Source organism: Triturus cristatus, chromosome 12 (assembly GCF_964204655.1).
Source record: "Triturus cristatus chromosome 12, aTriCri1.1, whole genome shotgun sequence".
In the NCBI taxonomy this organism is placed as follows: domain Eukaryota; kingdom Metazoa; phylum Chordata; class Amphibia; order Caudata; family Salamandridae; genus Triturus; species Triturus cristatus.
Window position 1 is genome coordinate 218513689 of NC_140595.1, and position 16596 is coordinate 218530284.

The window sequence follows — 16596 nt, forward strand, 5'->3', positions numbered from 1 at the left end:
TATGTGCCTTTTTCACACGTACTTTCATTAAACCTGAATATAGAAGGATATATCTGTCTAGGCTGGAGACACGTGAAACAAGTCTGACGTGCCCCTTCAAGTCTACCTGAGAGGAAGCTGACTCAGGATTGGCGACCTCTCAGGGCACCTCGAACGGGCACAAATAACGGGCAAGCCCTATGAAAAGCACAGCATGAGTCTTGGTCCCACCTTTAAAAAGGAGGGTGACCTCTGGGATCTGGCAGCAGGATCTTTGGGAGATAAGAAAATATACTGCCTGCGATCGTGAAGTTTCAAGTCAGTCAAGAAAAGCAATCTCATGCACTGCACAAGCTCTTTCCCATGAGGCACCTCTCCTGCACTCTGTTTATGCAAATGAGCAAGCAGAGAGCTCAGGAATAAAACACCAAACTTATGTCCCCCAAAAAAGCAGCAGACAATTGCTGGATATTCCCCAACTTCTAATGCTTTTCTTTTAAACAAATGATAAACAGCCTCACCTGTGGCAAGGCTTAAAAAAATTGAATAAACTCTTAAATGTTCCTCTCCACGGAAATCTTTAGTAAAAGGCGAAAGATTTTTTCGTTTTGAAGAGAAACCAGAGTAAGTGACAATATAGCTCTCTAGGGTAAGTGGCGGCACATCAAAGACCCTGTCATTGCGAGGGTGAGGACCTGAAAGGTATTTTCAGGCTCTAAGAAAGAGGGCGAGAACCAGGCCGGTGGGCAAAACAGGCCAACATTTCAAAGTCTCTGCTCAAGGTACAAAAAGGTGGACTGTTCACATGTGTATGTCTGGGAATATGCAAATTTCTTTTGTACTCACCTCAGCTCATTAGGAGTTGTCGGGGCTGCTGGGGAAGAGGAACAGGAAATGTGAATCAGGCTTTTAGTTAAGTGGCACTGTAGGCCTTTTGTCCCCTAGCCATTTTACGCTTTCAACACGCTCTACACATAGCCATGCACCGTATGTGCCTTTTTCACACGTACTTTCATTAAACCTGAATATAGAAGGATATATCTGTCTAGGCTGGAGACACGTGAAACAAGTCTGACGTGCCCCTTCAAGTCTACCTGAGAGGAAGCTGACTCAGGATTGGCGACCTCTCAGGGCACAAATAACGGGCACAAATAACGGGCAAGCCCTATGAAAAGCACAGCATGAGTCTTGGTCCCACCTTTAAAAAGGAGGGTGACCTCTGGGATCTGGCAGCAGGATCTTTGGGAGATAAGAAAATATACTGCCTGCGATCGTGAAGTTTCAAGTCAGTCAAGAAAAGCAATCTCATGCACTGCACAAGCTCTTTCCCATGAGGCACCTCTCCTGCACTCTGTTTATGCAAATGAGCAAGCAGAGAGCTCAGGAATAAAACACCAAACTCATGTCCCCCAAAAAAGCAGCAGACAATTGCTGGATATTCCCCAACTTCTAATGCTTTTCTTTTAAACAAATGATAAACAGCCTCACCTGTGGCAAGGCTTAAAAAAATTGAATAAACTCTTAAATGTTCCTCTCCACGGAAATCTTTAGTAAAAGGCGAAAGATTTTTTCGTTTTGAAGAGAAACCAGAGTAAGTGACAATATAGCTCTCTAGGGTAAGTGGCGGCACATCAAAGACCCTGTCATTGCGAGGGTGAGGACCTGAAAGGTATTTTCAGGCTCTAAGAAAGAGGGCGAGAACCAGGCCGGTGGGCAAAACAGGCCAACATTTCAAAGTCTCTGCTCAAGGTACAAAAAGGTGGACTGTTCACATGTGTATGTCTGGGAATATGCAAATTTCTTTTGTACTCACCTCAGCTCATTAGGAGTTGTCGGGGCTGCTGGGGAAGGGGAACAGGAAATGTGAATCAGGCTTTTAGTTAAGTGGCACTGTAGGCCTTTTGTCCCCTAGCCATTTTACGCTTTCAACACCATCCCTCCAATCGATATGCTCAGAGCCACCACTGTGCTCTACACATAGCCATGCACCGTATGTGCCTTTTTCACACGTACTTTCATTAAACCTGAATATAGAAGAATATATCTGTCTAGGCTGGAGACACGTGAAACAAGTCTGACGTGCCCCTTCAAGTCTACCTGAGAGGAAGCGGACTCAGGATTGGCGACCTCTCAGGGCACCTCCAACGGGCACAAATAACGGGCAAGCCCTATGAAAAGCACAGCATGAGTCTTGGTCCCACCTTTAAAAAGGAGGGTGACCTCTGGGATCTGGCAGCAGGATCTTTGGGAGATAAGAAAATATACTGCCTGCGATCGTGTGGTTTCAAGTCAGTCAAGAAAAGCAATCTCATGCACTGCACAAGCTCTTTCCCATGAGGCACCTCTCCTGCACTCTGTTTATGCAAATGAGCAAGCAGAGAGCTCAGGAATAAAACACCAAACCCATGTCCCCCAAAAAAGCAGCAGACAATTGCTGGATATTCCCCAACTTCTAATGCTTTTCTTTTAAACAAATGATAAACAGCCTCACCTGTGGCAAGGCTTAAAAAAATTGAATAAACTCTTAAATGTTCCTCTCCACGGAAATCTTTAGTAAAAGGCGAAAGATATTTTCGTTTTGAAGAGAAACCAGAGTAAGTGACAATATAGCTCTCTAGGGTAAGTGGCGGCACATCAAAGACCCTGTCATTGCGAGGGTGAGGACCTGAAAGGTATTTTCAGGCTCTAAGAAAGAGGGCGAGAACCAGGCCGGTGGGCAAAACAGGCCAACATTTCAAAGTCTCTGCTCAAGGTACAAAAAGGTGGACTGTTCACATGTGTATGTCTGGGAATATGCAAATTTCTTTTGTACTCACCTCAGCTCATTAGGAGTTGTCGGGGCTGCTGGGGAAGGGGAACAGGAAATGTGAATCAGGCTTTTAGTTAAGTGGCACTGTAGGCCTTTTGTCCCCTAGCCATTTTACGCTTTCAACACGCTCTACACATAGCCATGCACCGTATGTGCCTTTTTCACACGTACTTTCATTAAACCTGAATATAGAAGGATATATCTGTCTAGGCTGGAGACACGTGAAACAAGTCTGACGTGCCCCTTCAAGTCTACCTGAGAGGAAGCTGACTCAGGATTGGCGACCTCTCAGGGCACCTCTAACGGGCACAAATAACGGGCAAGCCCTATGAAAAGCACAGCATGAGTCTTGGTCCCACCTTTAAAAAGGAGGGTGACCTCTGGGATCTGGCAGCAGGATCTTTGGGAGATAAGAAAATATACTGCCTGCGATCGTGAAGTTTCAAGTCAGTCAAGAAAAGCAATCTCATGCACTGCACAAGCTCTTTCCCATGAGGCACCTCTCCTGCACTCTGTTTATGCAAATGAGCAAGCAGAGAGCTCAGGAATAAAACACCAAACTCATGTCCCCCAAAAAAGCAGCAGACAATTGCTGGATATTCCCCAACTTCTAATGCTTTTCTTTTAAACAAATGATAAACAGCCTCACCTGTGGCAAGGCTTAAAAAAATTGAATAAACTCTTAAATGTTCCTCTCCACGGAAATCTTTAGTAAAAGGCAAAAGATTTTTTCGTTTTGAAGAGAAACCAGAGTAAGTGACAATATAGCTCTCTAGGGTAAGTGGCGGCACATCAAAGACCCTGTCATTGCGAGGGTGAGGACCTGAAAGGTATTTGCAGGCTCTAAGAAAGAGGGCGAGAACCAGGCCGGTGGGCAAAACAGGCCAACATTTCAAAGTCTCTGCTCAAGGTACAAAAAGGTGGACTGTTCACATGTGTATGTCTGGGAATATGCAAATTTCTTTTGTACTCACCTCAGCTCATTAGGAGTTGTCGGGGCTGCTGGGGAAGGGGAACAGGAAATGTGAATCAGGCTTTTAGTTAAGTGGCACTGTAGGCCTTTTGTCCCCTAGCCATTTTACGCTTTTAACACGCTCTACACATAGCCATGCACCGTATGTGCCTTTTTCACACGTACTTTCATTAAACCTGAATATAGAAGGATATATCTGTCTAGGCTGGAGACACGTGAAACAAGTCTGACGTGCCCCTTCAAGTCTACCTGAGAGGAAGCTGACTCAGGATTGGCGACCTCTCAGGGCACCTCGAACGGGCACAAATAACGGGCAAGCCCTATGAAAAGCACAGCATGAGTCTTGGTCCCACCTTTAAAAAGGAGGGTGACCTCTGGGATCTGGCAGCAGGATCTTTGGGAGATAAGAAAATATACTGCCTGCGATCGTGAAGTTTCAAGTCAGTCAAGAAAAGCAATCTCATGCACTGCACAAGCTCTTTCCCATGAGGCACCTCTCCTGCACTCTGTTTATGCAAATGAGCAAGCAGAGAGCTCAGGAATAAAACACCAAACTTATGTCCCCCAAAAAAGCAGCAGACAATTGCTGGATATTCCCCAACTTCTAATGCTTTTCTTTTAAACAAATGATAAACAGCCTCACCTGTGGCAAGGCTTAAAAAAATTGAATAAACTCTTAAATGTTCCTCTCCACGGAAATCTTTAGTAAAAGGCGAAAGATTTTTTCGTTTTGAAGAGAAACCAGAGTAAGTGACAATATAGCTCTTTAGGGTAAGTGGCGGCACATCAAAGACCCTGTCATTGCGAGGGTGAGGACCTGAAAGGTATTTTCAGGCTCTAAGAAAGAGGGCGAGAACCAGGCCGGTGGGCAAAACAGGCCAACATTTCAAAGTCTCTGCTCAAGGTACAAAAAGGTGGACTGTTCACATGTGTATGTCTGGGAATATGCAAATTTCTTTTGTACTCACCTCAGCTCATTAGGAGTTGTCGGGGCTGCTGGGGAAGGGGAACAGGAAATGTGAATCAGGCTTTTAGTTAAGTGGCACTGTAGGCCTTTTGTCCCCTAGCCATTTTACGCTTTCAACACGCTCTACACATAGCCATGCACCGTATGTGCCTTTTTCACACGTACTTTCATTAAACCTGAATATAGAAGGATATATCTGTCTAGGCTGGAGACACGTGAAACAAGTCTGACGTGCCCCTTCAAGTCTACCTGAGAGGAAGCTGACTCAGGATTGGCGACCTCTCAGGGCACAAATAACGGGCACAAATAACGGGCAAGCCCTATGAAAAGCACAGCATGAGTCTTGGTCCCACCTTTAAAAAGGAGGGTGACCTCTGGGATCTGGCAGCAGGATCTTTGGGAGATAAGAAAATATACTGCCTGCGATCGTGAAGTTTCAAGTCAGTCAAGAAAAGCAATCTCATGCACTGCACAAGCTCTTTCCCATGAGGCACCTCTCCTGCACTCTGTTTATGCAAATGAGCAAGCAGAGAGCTCAGGAATAAAACACCAAACTCATGTCCCCCAAAAAAGCAGCAGACAATTGCTGGTTATTCCCCAACTTCTAATGCTTTTCTTTTAAACAAATGATAAACAGCCTCACCTGTGGCAAGGCTTAAAAAAATTGAATAAACTCTTAAATGTTCCTCTCCACGGAAATCTTTAGTAAAAGGCGAAAGATTTTTTCGTTTTGAAGAGAAACCAGAGTAAGTGACAATATAGCTCTCTAGGGTAAGTGGCGGCACATCAAAGACCCTGTCATTGCGAGGGTGAGGACCTGAAAGGTATTTTCAGGCTCTAAGAAAGAGGGCGAGAACCAGGCCGGTGGGCAAAACAGGCCAACATTTCAAAGTCTCTGCTCAAGGTACAAAAAGGTGGACTGTTCACATGTGTATGTCTGGGAATATGCAAATTTCTTTTGTACTCACCTCAGCTCATTAGGAGTTGTCGGGGCTGCTGGGGAAGGGGAACAGGAAATGTGAATCAGGCTTTTAGTTAAGTGGCACTGTAGGCCTTTTGTCCCCTAGCCATTTTACGCTTTCAACACGCTCTACACATAGCCATGCACCGTATGTGCCTTTTTCACACGTACTTTCATTAAACCTGAATATAGAAGGATATATCTGTCTAGGCTGGAGACACGTGAAACAAGTCTGACGTGCCCCTTCAAGTCTACCTGAGAGGAAGCTGACTCAGGATTGGCGACCTCTCAGGGCACCTCGAACGGGCACAAATAACGGGCAAGCCCTATGAAAAGCACAGCATGAGTCTTGGTCCCACCTTTAAAAAGGAGGGTGACCTCTGGGATCTGGCAGCAGGATCTTTGGGAGATAAGAAAATATACTGCCTGCGATCGTGAAGTTTCAAGTCAGTCAAGAAAAGCAATCTCATGCACTGCACAAGCTCTTTCCCATGAGGCACCTCTCCTGCACTCTGTTTATGCAAATGAGCAAGCAGAGAGCTCAGGAATAAAACACCAAACTTATGTCCCCCAAAAAAGCAGCAGACAATTGCTGGATATTCCCCAACTTCTAATGCTTTTCTTTTAAACAAATGATAAACAGCCTCACCTGTGGCAAGGCTTAAAAAAATTGAATAAACTCTTAAATGTTCCTCTCCACGGAAATCTTTAGTAAAAGGCGAAAGATTTTTTCGTTTTGAAGAGAAACCAGAGTAAGTGACAATATAGCTCTCTAGGGTAAGTGGCGGCACATCAAAGACCCTGTCATTGCGAGGGTGAGGACCTGAAAGGTATTTTCAGGCTCTAAGAAAGAGGGCGAGAACCAGGCCGGTGGGCAAAACAGGCCAACATTTCAAAGTCTCTGCTCAAGGTACAAAAAGGTGGACTGTTCACATGTGTATGTCTGGGAATATGCAAATTTCTTTTGTACTCACCTCAGCTCATTAGGAGTTGTCGGGGCTGCTGGGGAAGGGGAACAGGAAATGTGAATCAGGCTTTTAGTTAAGTGGCACTGTAGGCCTTTTGTCCCCTAGCCATTTTACGCTTTCAACACGCTCTACACATAGCCATGCACCGTATGTGCCTTTTTCACACGTACTTTCATTAAACCTGAATATAGAAGGATATATCTGTCTAGGCTGGAGACACGTGAAACAAGTCTGACGTGCCCCTTCAAGTCTACCTGAGAGGAAGCTGACTCAGGATTGGCGACCTCTCAGGGCACAAATAACGGGCACAAATAACGGGCAAGCCCTATGAAAAGCACAGCATGAGTCTTGGTCCCACCTTTAAAAAGGAGGGTGACCTCTGGGATCTGGCAGCAGGATCTTTGGGAGATAAGAAAATATACTGCCTGCGATCGTGAAGTTTCAAGTCAGTCAAGAAAAGCAATCTCATGCACTGCACAAGCTCTTTCCCATGAGGCACCTCTCCTGCACTCTGTTTATGCAAATGAGCAAGCAGAGAGCTCAGGAATAAAACACCAAACTCATGTCCCCCAAAAAAGCAGCAGACAATTGCTGGATATTCCCCAACTTCTAATGCTTTTCTTTTAAACAAATGATAAACAGCCTCACCTGTGGCAAGGCTTAAAAAAATTGAATAAACTCTTAAATGTTCCTCTCCACGGAAATCTTTAGTAAAAGGCGAAAGATTTTTTCGTTTTGAAGAGAAACCAGAGTAAGTGACAATATAGCTCTCTAGGGTAAGTGGCGGCACATCAAAGACCCTGTCATTGCGAGGGTGAGGACCTGAAAGGTATTTTCAGGCTCTAAGAAAGAGGGCGAGAACCAGGCCGGTGGGCAAAACAGGCCAACATTTCAAAGTCTCTGCTCAAGGTACAAAAAGGTGGACTGTTCACATGTGTATGTCTGGGAATATGCAAATTTCTTTTGTACTCACCTCAGCTCATTAGGAGTTGTCGGGGCTGCTGGGGAAGGGGAACAGGAAATGTGAATCAGGCTTTTAGTTAAGTGGCACTGTAGGCCTTTTGTCCCCTAGCCATTTTACGCTTTCAACACGCTCTACACATAGCCATGCACCGTATGTGCCTTTTTCACACGTACTTTCATTAAACCTGAATATAGAAGGATATATCTGTCTAGGCTGGAGACACGTGAAACAAGTCTGACGTGCCCCTTCAAGTCTACCTGAGAGGAAGCTGACTCAGGATTGGCGACCTCTCAGGGCACCTCGAACGGGCACAAATAACGGGCACAAATAACGGGCAAGCCCTATGAAAAGCACAGCATGAGTCTTGGTCCCACCTTTAAAAAGGAGGGTGACCTCTGGGATCTGGCAGCAGGATCTTTGGGAGATAAGAAAATATACTGCCTGCGATCGTGAAGTTTCAAGTCAGTCAAGAAAAGCAATCTCATGCACTGCACAAGCTCTTTCCCATGAGGCACCTCTCCTGCACTCTGTTTATGCAAATGAGCAAGCAGAGAGCTCAGGAATAAAACACCAAACTCATGTCCCCCAAAAAAGCAGCAGACAATTGCTGGATATTCCCCAACTTCTAATGCTTTTCTTTTAAACAAATGATAAACAGCCTCACCTGTGGCAAGGCTTAAAAAAATTTGAATAAACTCTTAAATGTTCCTCTCCACGGAAATCTTTAGTAAAAGGCGAAAGATTTTTTCGTTTTGAAGAGAAACCAGAGTAAGTGACAATATAGCTCTCTAGGGTAAGTGGCGGCACATCAAAGACCCTGTCATTGCGAGGGTGAGGACCTGAAAGGTATTTTCAGGCTCTAAGAAAGAGGGCGAGAACCAGGCCGGTGGGCAAAACAGGCCAACATTTCAAAGTCTCTGCTCAAGGTACAAAAAGGTGGACTGTTCACATGTGTATGTCTGGGAATATGCAAATTTCTTTTGTACTCACCTCAGCTCATTAGGAGTTGTCGGGGCTGCTGGGGAAGGGGAACAGGAAATGTGAATCAGGCTTTTAGTTAAGTGGCACTGTAGGCCTTTTGTCCCCTAGCCATTTTACGCTTTCAACACGCTCTACACATAGCCATGCACCGTATGTGCCTTTTTCACACGTACTTTCATTAAACCTGAATATAGAAGGATATATCTGTCTAGGCTGGAGACACGTGAAACAAGTCTGACGTGCCCCTTCAAGTCTACCTGAGAGGAAGCTGACTCAGGATTGGCGACCTCTCAGGGCACCTCTAACGGGCACAAATAACGGGCAAGCCCTATGAAAAGCACAGCATGAGTCTTGGTCCCACCTTTAAAAAGGAGGGTGACCTCTGGGATCTGGCAGCAGGATCTTTGGGAGATAAGAAAATATACTGCCTGCGATCGTGAAGTTTCAAGTCAGTCAAGAAAAGCAATCTCATGCACTGCACAAGCTCTTTCCCATGAGGCACCTCTCCTGCACTCTGTTTATGCAAATGAGCAAGCAGAGAGCTCAGGAATAAAACACCAAACTCATGTCCCCCAAAAAAGCAGCAGACAATTGCTGGATATTCCCCAACTTCTAATGCTTTTCTTTTAAACAAATGATAAACAGCCTCACCTGTGGCAAGGCTTAAAAAAATTGAATAAACTCTTAAATGTTCCTCTCCACGGAAATCTTTAGTAAAAGGCAAAAGATTTTTTCGTTTTGAAGAGAAACCAGAGTAAGTGACAATATAGCTCTCTAGGGTAAGTGGCGGCACACCAAAGACCCTGTCATTGCGAGGGTGAGGCCCTGAAAGGTATTTGCAGGCTCTAAGAAAGAGGGCGAGAACCAGGCCGGTGGGCAAAACAGGCCAACATTTCAAAGTCTCTGCTCAAGGTACAAAAAGGTGGACTGTTCACATGTGTATGTCTGGGAATATGCAAATTTCTTTTGTACTCACCTCAGCTCATTAGGAGTTGTCGGGGCTGCTGGGGAAGGGGAACAGGAAATGTGAATCAGGCTTTTAGTTAAGTGGCACTGTAGGCCTTTTGTCCCCTAGCCATTTTACGCTTTTAACACGCTCTACACATAGCCATGCACCGTATGTGCCTTTTTCACACGTACTTTCATTAAACCTGAATATAGAAGGATATATCTGTCTAGGCTGGAGACACGTGAAACAAGTCTGACGTGCCCCTTCAAGTCTACCTGAGAGGAAGCTGACTCAGGATTGGCGACCTCTCAGGGCACCTCGAACGGGCACAAATAACGGGCAAGCCCTATGAAAAGCACAGCATGAGTCTTGGTCCCACCTTTAAAAAGGAGGGTGACCTCTGGGATCTGGCAGCAGGATCTTTGGGAGATAAGAAAATATACTGCCTGCGATCGTGAAGTTTCAAGTCAGTCAAGAAAAGCAATCTCATGCACTGCACAAGCTCTTTCCCATGAGGCACCTCTCCTGCACTCTGTTTATGCAAATGAGCAAGCAGAGAGCTCAGGAATAAAACACCAAACTTATGTCCCCCAAAAAAGCAGCAGACAATTGCTGGATATTCCCCAACTTCTAATGCTTTTCTTTTAAACAAATGATAAACAGCCTCACCTGTGGCAAGGCTTAAAAAAATTGAATAAACTCTTAAATGTTCCTCTCCACGGAAATCTTTAGTAAAAGGCGAAAGATTTTTTCGTTTTGAAGAGAAACCAGAGTAAGTGACAATATAGCTCTCTAGGGTAAGTGGCGGCACATCAAAGACCCTGTCATTGCGAGGGTGAGGACCTGAAAGGTATTTTCAGGCTCTAAGAAAGAGGGCGAGAACCAGGCCGGTGGGCAAAACAGGCCAACATTTCAAAGTCTCTGCTCAAGGTACAAAAAGGTGGACTGTTCACATGTGTATGTCTGGGAATATGCAAATTTCTTTTGTACTCACCTCAGCTCATTAGGAGTTGTCGGGGCTGCTGGGGAAGGGGAACAGGAAATGTGAATCAGGCTTTTAGTTAAGTGGCACTGTAGGCCTTTTGTCCCCTAGCCATTTTACGCTTTCAACACGCTCTACACATAGCCATGCACCGTATGTGCCTTTTTCACACGTACTTTCATTAAACCTGAATATAGAAGGATATATCTGTCTAGGCTGGAGACACGTGAAACAAGTCTGACGTGCCCCTTCAAGTCTACCTGAGAGGAAGCTGACTCAGGATTGGCGACCTCTCAGGGCACAAATAACGGGCACAAATAACGGGCAAGCCCTATGAAAAGCACAGCATGAGTCTTGGTCCCACCTTTAAAAAGGAGGGTGACCTCTGGGATCTGGCAGCAGGATCTTTGGGAGATAAGAAAATATACTGCCTGCGATCGTGAAGTTTCAAGTCAGTCAAGAAAAGCAATCTCATGCACTGCACAAGCTCTTTCCCATGAGGCACCTCTCCTGCACTCTGTTTATGCAAATGAGCAAGCAGAGAGCTCAGGAATAAAACACCAAACTCATGTCCCCCAAAAAAGCAGCAGACAATTGCTGGATATTCCCCAACTTCTAATGCTTTTCTTTTAAACAAATGATAAACAGCCTCACCTGTGGCAAGGCTTAAAAAAATTGAATAAACTCTTAAATGTTCCTCTCCACGGAAATCTTTAGTAAAAGGCGAAAGATTTTTTCGTTTTGAAGAGAAACCAGAGTAAGTGACAATATAGCTCTCTAGGGTAAGTGGCGGCACATCAAAGACCCTGTCATTGCGAGGGTGAGGACCTGAAAGGTATTTTCAGGCTCTAAGAAAGAGGGCGAGAACCAGGCCGGTGGGCAAAACAGGCCAACATTTCAAAGTCTCTGCTCAAGGTACAAAAAGGTGGACTGTTCACATGTGTATGTCTGGGAATATGCAAATTTCTTTTGTACTCACCTCAGCTCATTAGGAGTTGTCGGGGCTGCTGGGGAAGGGGAACAGGAAATGTGAATCAGGCTTTTAGTTAAGTGGCACTGTAGGCCTTTTGTCCCCTAGCCATTTTACGCTTTCAACACGCTCTACACATAGCCATGCACCGTATGTGCCTTTTTCACACGTACTTTCATTAAACCTGAATATAGAAGGATATATCTGTCTAGGCTGGAGACACGTGAAACAAGTCTGACGTGCCCCTTCAAGTCTACCTGAGAGGAAGCTGACTCAGGATTGGCGACCTCTCAGGGCACCTCGAACGGGCACAAATAACGGGCAAGCCCTATGAAAAGCACAGCATGAGTCTTGGTCCCACCTTTAAAAAGGAGGGTGACCTCTGGGATCTGGCAGCAGGATCTTTGGGAGATAAGAAAATATACTGCCTGCGATCGTGAAGTTTCAAGTCAGTCAAGAAAAGCAATCTCATGCACTGCACAAGCTCTTTCCCATGAGGCACCTCTCCTGCACTCTGTTTATGCAAATGAGCAAGCAGAGAGCTCAGGAATAAAACACCAAACTCATGTCCCCCAAAAAAAGCAGCAGACAATTGCTGGATATTCCCCAACTTGTAATGCTTTTCTTTTAAACAAATGATAAACAGCCTCACCTGTGGCAAGGCTTAAAAAAATTGAATAAACTCTTAAATGTTCCTCTCCACGGAAATCTTTAGTAAAAGGCGAAAGATTTTTTCGTTTTGAAGAGAAACCAGAGTAAGTGACAATATAGCTCTCTAGGGTAAGTGGCGGCACATCAAAGACCCTGTCATTGCGAGGGTGAGGACCTGAAAGGTATTTTCAGGCTCTAAGAAAGAGGGCGAGAACCAGGCCGGTGGGCAAAACAGGCCAACATTTCAAAGTCTCTGCTCAAGGTACAAAAAGGTGGACTGTTCACATGTGTATGTCTGGGAATATGCAAATTTCTTTTGTACTCACCTCAGCTCATTAGGAGTTGTCGGGGCTGCTGGGGAAGGGGAACAGGAAATGTGAATCAGGCTTTTAGTTAAGTGGCACTGTAGGCCTTTTGTCCCCTAGCCATTTTACGCTTTCAACACCATCCCTCCAATCGATATGCTCAGAGCCACCACTGTGCTCTACACATAGCCATGCACCGTATGTGCCTTTTTCACACGTACTTTCATTAAACCTGAATATAGAAGAATATATCTGTCTAGGCTGGAGACACGTGAAACAAGTCTGACGTGCCCCTTCAAGTCTACCTGAGAGGAAGCGGACTCAGGATTGGCGACCTCTCAGGGCACCTCCAACGGGCACAAATAACGGGCAAGCCCTATGAAAAGCACAGCATGAGTCTTGGTCCCACCTTTAAAAAGGAGGGTGACCTCTGGGATCTGGCAGCAGGATCTTTGGGAGATAAGAAAATATACTGCCTGCGATCGTGTGGTTTCAAGTCAGTCAAGAAAAGCAATCTCATGCACTGCACAAGCTCTTTCCCATGAGGCACCTCTCCTGCACTCTGTTTATGCAAATGAGCAAGCAGAGAGCTCAGGAATAAAACACCAAACTCATGTCCCCCAAAAAAGCAGCAGACAATTGCTGGATATTCCCCAACTTCTAATGCTTTTCTTTTAAACAAATGATAAACAGCCTCACCTGTGGCAAGGCTTAAAAAAATTGAATAAACTCTTAAATGTTCCTCTCCACGGAAATCTTTAGTAAAAGGCGAAAGATATTTTCGTTTTGAAGAGAAACCAGAGTAAGTGACAATATAGCTCTCTAGGGTAAGTGGCGGCACATCAAAGACCCTGTCATTGCGAGGGTGAGGACCTGAAAGGTATTTTCAGGCTCTAAGAAAGAGGGCGAGAACCAGGCCGGTGGGCAAAACAGGCCAACATTTCAAAGTCTCTGCTCAAGGTACAAAAAGGTGGACTGTTCACATGTGTATGTCTGGGAATATGCAAATTTCTTTTGTACTCACCTCAGCTCATTAGGAGTTGTCGGGGCTGCTGGGGAAGGGGAACAGGAAATGTGAATCAGGCTTTTAGTTAAGTGGCACTGTAGGCCTTTTGTCCCCTAGCCATTTTACGCTTTCAACACGCTCTACACATAGCCATGCACCGTATGTGCCTTTTTCACACGTACTTTCATTAAACCTGAATATAGAAGGATATATCTGTCTAGGCTGGAGACACGTGAAACAAGTCTGACGTGCCCCTTCAAGTCTACCTGAGAGGAAGCTGACTCAGGATTGGCGATCTCTCAGGGCACCTCTAACGGGCACAAATAACGGGCAAGCCCTATGAAAAGCACAGCATGAGTCTTGGTCCCACCTTTAAAAAGGAGGGTGACCTCTGGGATCTGGCAGCAGGATCTTTGGGAGATAAGAAAATATACTGCCTGCGATCGTGAAGTTTCAAGTCAGTCAAGAAAAGCAATCTCATGCACTGCACAAGCTCTTTCCCATGAGGCACCTCTCCTGCACTCTGTTTATGCAAATGAGCAAGCAGAGAGCTCAGGAATAAAACACCAAACTCATGTCCCCCAAAAAAGCAGCAGACAATTGCTGGATATTCCCCAACTTCTAATGCTTTTCTTTTAAACAAATGATAAACAGCCTCACCTGTGGCAAGGCTTAAAAAAATTGAATAAACTCTTAAATGTTCCTCTCCACGGAAATCTTTAGTAAAAGGCAAAAGATTTTTTCGTTTTGAAGAGAAACCAGAGTAAGTGACAATATAGCTCTCTAGGGTAAGTGGCGGCACATCAAAGACCCTGTCATTGCGAGGGTGAGGACCTGAAAGGTATTTGCAGGCTCTAAGAAAGAGGGCGAGAACCAGGCCGGTGGGCAAAACAGGCCAACATTTCAAAGTCTCTGCTCAAGGTACAAAAAGGTGGACTGTTCACATGTGTATGTCTGGGAATATGCAAATTTCTTTTGTACTCACCTCAGCTCATTAGGAGTTGTCGGGGCTGCTGGGGAAGGGGAACAGGAAATGTGAATCAGGCTTTTAGTTAAGTGGCACTGTAGGCCTTTTGTCCCCTAGCCATTTTACGCTTTTAACACGCTCTACACATAGCCATGCACCGTATGTGCCTTTTTCACACGTACTTTCATTAAACCTGAATATAGAAGGATATATCTGTCTAGGCTGGAGACACGTGAAACAAGTCTGACGTGCCCCTTCAAGTCTACCTGAGAGGAAGCTGACTCAGGATTGGCGACCTCTCAGGGCACCTCGAACGGGCACAAATAACGGGCAAGCCCTATGAAAAGCACAGCATGAGTCTTGGTCCCACCTTTAAAAAGGAGGGTGACCTCTGGGATCTGGCAGCAGGATCTTTGGGAGATAAGAAAATATACTGCCTGCGATCGTGAAGTTTCAAGTCAGTCAAGAAAAGCAATCTCATGCACTGCACAAGCTCTTTCCCATGAGGCACCTCTCCTGCACTCTGTTTATGCAAATGAGCAAGCAGAGAGCTCAGGAATAAAACACCAAACTTATGTCCCCCAAAAAAGCAGCAGACAATTGCTGGATATTCCCCAACTTCTAATGCTTTTCTTTTAAACAAATGATAAACAGCCTCACCTATGGCAAGGCTTAAAAAAATTGAATAAACTCTTAAATGTTCCTCTCCACGGAAATCTTTAGTAAAAGGCGAAAGATTTTTTCGTTTTGAAGAGAAACCAGAGTAAGTGACAATATAGCTCTCTAGGGTAAGTGGCGGCACATCAAAGACCCTGTCATTGCGAGGGTGAGGACCTGAAAGGTATTTTCAGGCTCTAAGAAAGAGGGCGAGAACCAGGCCGGTGGGCAAAACAGGCCAACATTTCAAAGTCTCTGCTCAAGGTACAAAAAGGTGGACTGTTCACATGTGTATGTCTGGGAATATGCAAATTTCTTTTGTACTCACCTCAGCTCATTAGGAGTTGTCGGGGCTGCTGGGGAAGGGGAACAGGAAATGTGAATCAGGCTTTTAGTTAAGTGGCACTGTAGGCCTTTTGTCCCCTAGCCATTTTACGCTTTCAACACGCTCTACACATAGCCATGCACCGTATGTGCCTTTTTCACACGTACTTTCATTAAACCTGAATATAGAAGGATATATCTGTCTAGGCTGGAGACACGTGAAACAAGTCTGACGTGCCCCTTCAAGTCTACCTGAGAGGAAGCTGACTCAGGATTGGCGACCTCTCAGGGCACAAATAACGGCACAAATAACGGGCAAGCCCTATGAAAAGCACAGCATGAGTCTTGGTCCCACCTTTAAAAAGGAGGGTGACCTCTGGGATCTGGCAGCAGGATCTTTGGGAGATAAGAAAATATACTGCCTGCGATCGTGAAGTTTCAAGTCAGTCAAGAAAAGCAATCTCATGCACTGCACAAGCTCTTTCCCATGAGGCACCTCTCCTGCACTCTGTTTATGCAAATGAGCAAGCAGAGAGCTCAGGAATAAAACACCAAACTCATGTCCCCCAAAAAAGCAGCAGACAATTGCTGGATATTCCCCAACTTCTAATGCTTTTCTTTTAAACAAATGATAAACAGCCTCACCTGTGGCAAGGCTTAAAAAAATTGAATAAACTCTTAAATGTTCCTCTCCACGGAAATCTTTAGTAAAAGGCGAAAGATTTTTTCGTTTTGAAGAGAAACCAGAGTAAGTGACAATATAGCTCTCTAGGGTAAGTGGCGGCACATCAAAGACCCTGTCATTGCGAGGGTGAGGACCTGAAAGGTATTTTCAGGCTCTAAGAAAGAGGGCGAGAACCAGGCCGGTGGGCAAAACAGGCCAACATTTCAAAGTCTCTGCTCAAGGTACAAAAAGGTGGACTGTTCACATGTGTATGTCTGGGAATATGCAAATTTCTTTTGTACTCACCTCAGCTCATTAGGAGTTGTCGGGGCTGCTGGGGAAGGGGAACAGGAAATGTGAATCAGGCTTTTAGTTAAGTGGCACTGTAGGCCTTTTGTCCCCTAGCCATTTTACGCTTTCAACACGCTCTACACATAGCCATGCACCGTATGTGCCTTTTTCACACGTACTTTCATTAAACCTGAATATAGAAGGATATATCTGTCTAGGCTGGAGACA

The 16596-nt window shown here is 45.1% G+C and overlaps 17 non-coding genes across 17 annotated transcripts; all 17 read right to left on the reverse strand.

Moving 5' to 3' along the window:
- Positions 1-492: 492 nt before the first annotated feature.
- Positions 493-607, reverse strand: LOC146775049 (U5 spliceosomal RNA). The gene has a single exon (XR_014972989.1). It is a non-coding gene; the product is annotated as a U5 spliceosomal RNA (small nuclear RNA).
- An 852-nt stretch (positions 608-1459) lies between these two features.
- Positions 1460-1574, reverse strand: LOC146775050 (U5 spliceosomal RNA). The gene has a single exon (XR_014972990.1). It is a non-coding gene; the product is annotated as a U5 spliceosomal RNA (small nuclear RNA).
- An 888-nt stretch (positions 1575-2462) lies between these two features.
- On the reverse strand, positions 2463-2577 carry LOC146775051 (U5 spliceosomal RNA). Its single transcript, XR_014974231.1, has one exon. It is a non-coding gene; the product is annotated as a U5 spliceosomal RNA (small nuclear RNA).
- Positions 2578-3429: 852 nt separating this feature from the next.
- Positions 3430-3544, reverse strand: LOC146775052 (U5 spliceosomal RNA). The gene has a single exon (XR_014973697.1). It is a non-coding gene; the product is annotated as a U5 spliceosomal RNA (small nuclear RNA).
- Positions 3545-4396: 852 nt separating this feature from the next.
- LOC146775053 (U5 spliceosomal RNA) lies at positions 4397-4511 on the reverse strand. The gene has a single exon (XR_014972991.1). It is a non-coding gene; the product is annotated as a U5 spliceosomal RNA (small nuclear RNA).
- Positions 4512-5363: 852 nt separating this feature from the next.
- On the reverse strand, positions 5364-5478 carry LOC146775054 (U5 spliceosomal RNA). Its single transcript, XR_014972993.1, has one exon. It is a non-coding gene; the product is annotated as a U5 spliceosomal RNA (small nuclear RNA).
- An 852-nt stretch (positions 5479-6330) lies between these two features.
- Positions 6331-6445, reverse strand: LOC146775055 (U5 spliceosomal RNA). Its single transcript, XR_014972994.1, has one exon. It is a non-coding gene; the product is annotated as a U5 spliceosomal RNA (small nuclear RNA).
- Positions 6446-7297: 852 nt separating this feature from the next.
- Positions 7298-7412, reverse strand: LOC146775056 (U5 spliceosomal RNA). The gene has a single exon (XR_014972995.1). It is a non-coding gene; the product is annotated as a U5 spliceosomal RNA (small nuclear RNA).
- Positions 7413-8277: 865 nt separating this feature from the next.
- LOC146775057 (U5 spliceosomal RNA) lies at positions 8278-8393 on the reverse strand. The gene has a single exon (XR_014972526.1). It is a non-coding gene; the product is annotated as a U5 spliceosomal RNA (small nuclear RNA).
- An 852-nt stretch (positions 8394-9245) lies between these two features.
- Positions 9246-9360, reverse strand: LOC146775058 (U5 spliceosomal RNA). Its single transcript, XR_014973698.1, has one exon. It is a non-coding gene; the product is annotated as a U5 spliceosomal RNA (small nuclear RNA).
- Positions 9361-10212: 852 nt separating this feature from the next.
- Positions 10213-10327, reverse strand: LOC146775059 (U5 spliceosomal RNA). Its single transcript, XR_014972996.1, has one exon. It is a non-coding gene; the product is annotated as a U5 spliceosomal RNA (small nuclear RNA).
- An 852-nt stretch (positions 10328-11179) lies between these two features.
- Positions 11180-11294, reverse strand: LOC146775060 (U5 spliceosomal RNA). Its single transcript, XR_014972997.1, has one exon. It is a non-coding gene; the product is annotated as a U5 spliceosomal RNA (small nuclear RNA).
- An 853-nt stretch (positions 11295-12147) lies between these two features.
- LOC146775061 (U5 spliceosomal RNA) lies at positions 12148-12262 on the reverse strand. The gene has a single exon (XR_014972998.1). It is a non-coding gene; the product is annotated as a U5 spliceosomal RNA (small nuclear RNA).
- Positions 12263-13150: 888 nt separating this feature from the next.
- Positions 13151-13265, reverse strand: LOC146775062 (U5 spliceosomal RNA). Its single transcript, XR_014974232.1, has one exon. It is a non-coding gene; the product is annotated as a U5 spliceosomal RNA (small nuclear RNA).
- Positions 13266-14117: 852 nt separating this feature from the next.
- LOC146775063 (U5 spliceosomal RNA) lies at positions 14118-14232 on the reverse strand. Its single transcript, XR_014973699.1, has one exon. It is a non-coding gene; the product is annotated as a U5 spliceosomal RNA (small nuclear RNA).
- Positions 14233-15084: 852 nt separating this feature from the next.
- On the reverse strand, positions 15085-15199 carry LOC146775064 (U5 spliceosomal RNA). The gene has a single exon (XR_014972804.1). It is a non-coding gene; the product is annotated as a U5 spliceosomal RNA (small nuclear RNA).
- Positions 15200-16050: 851 nt separating this feature from the next.
- On the reverse strand, positions 16051-16165 carry LOC146775065 (U5 spliceosomal RNA). Its single transcript, XR_014972999.1, has one exon. It is a non-coding gene; the product is annotated as a U5 spliceosomal RNA (small nuclear RNA).
- Between the last annotated feature and the right edge of the window lie 431 nt (positions 16166-16596).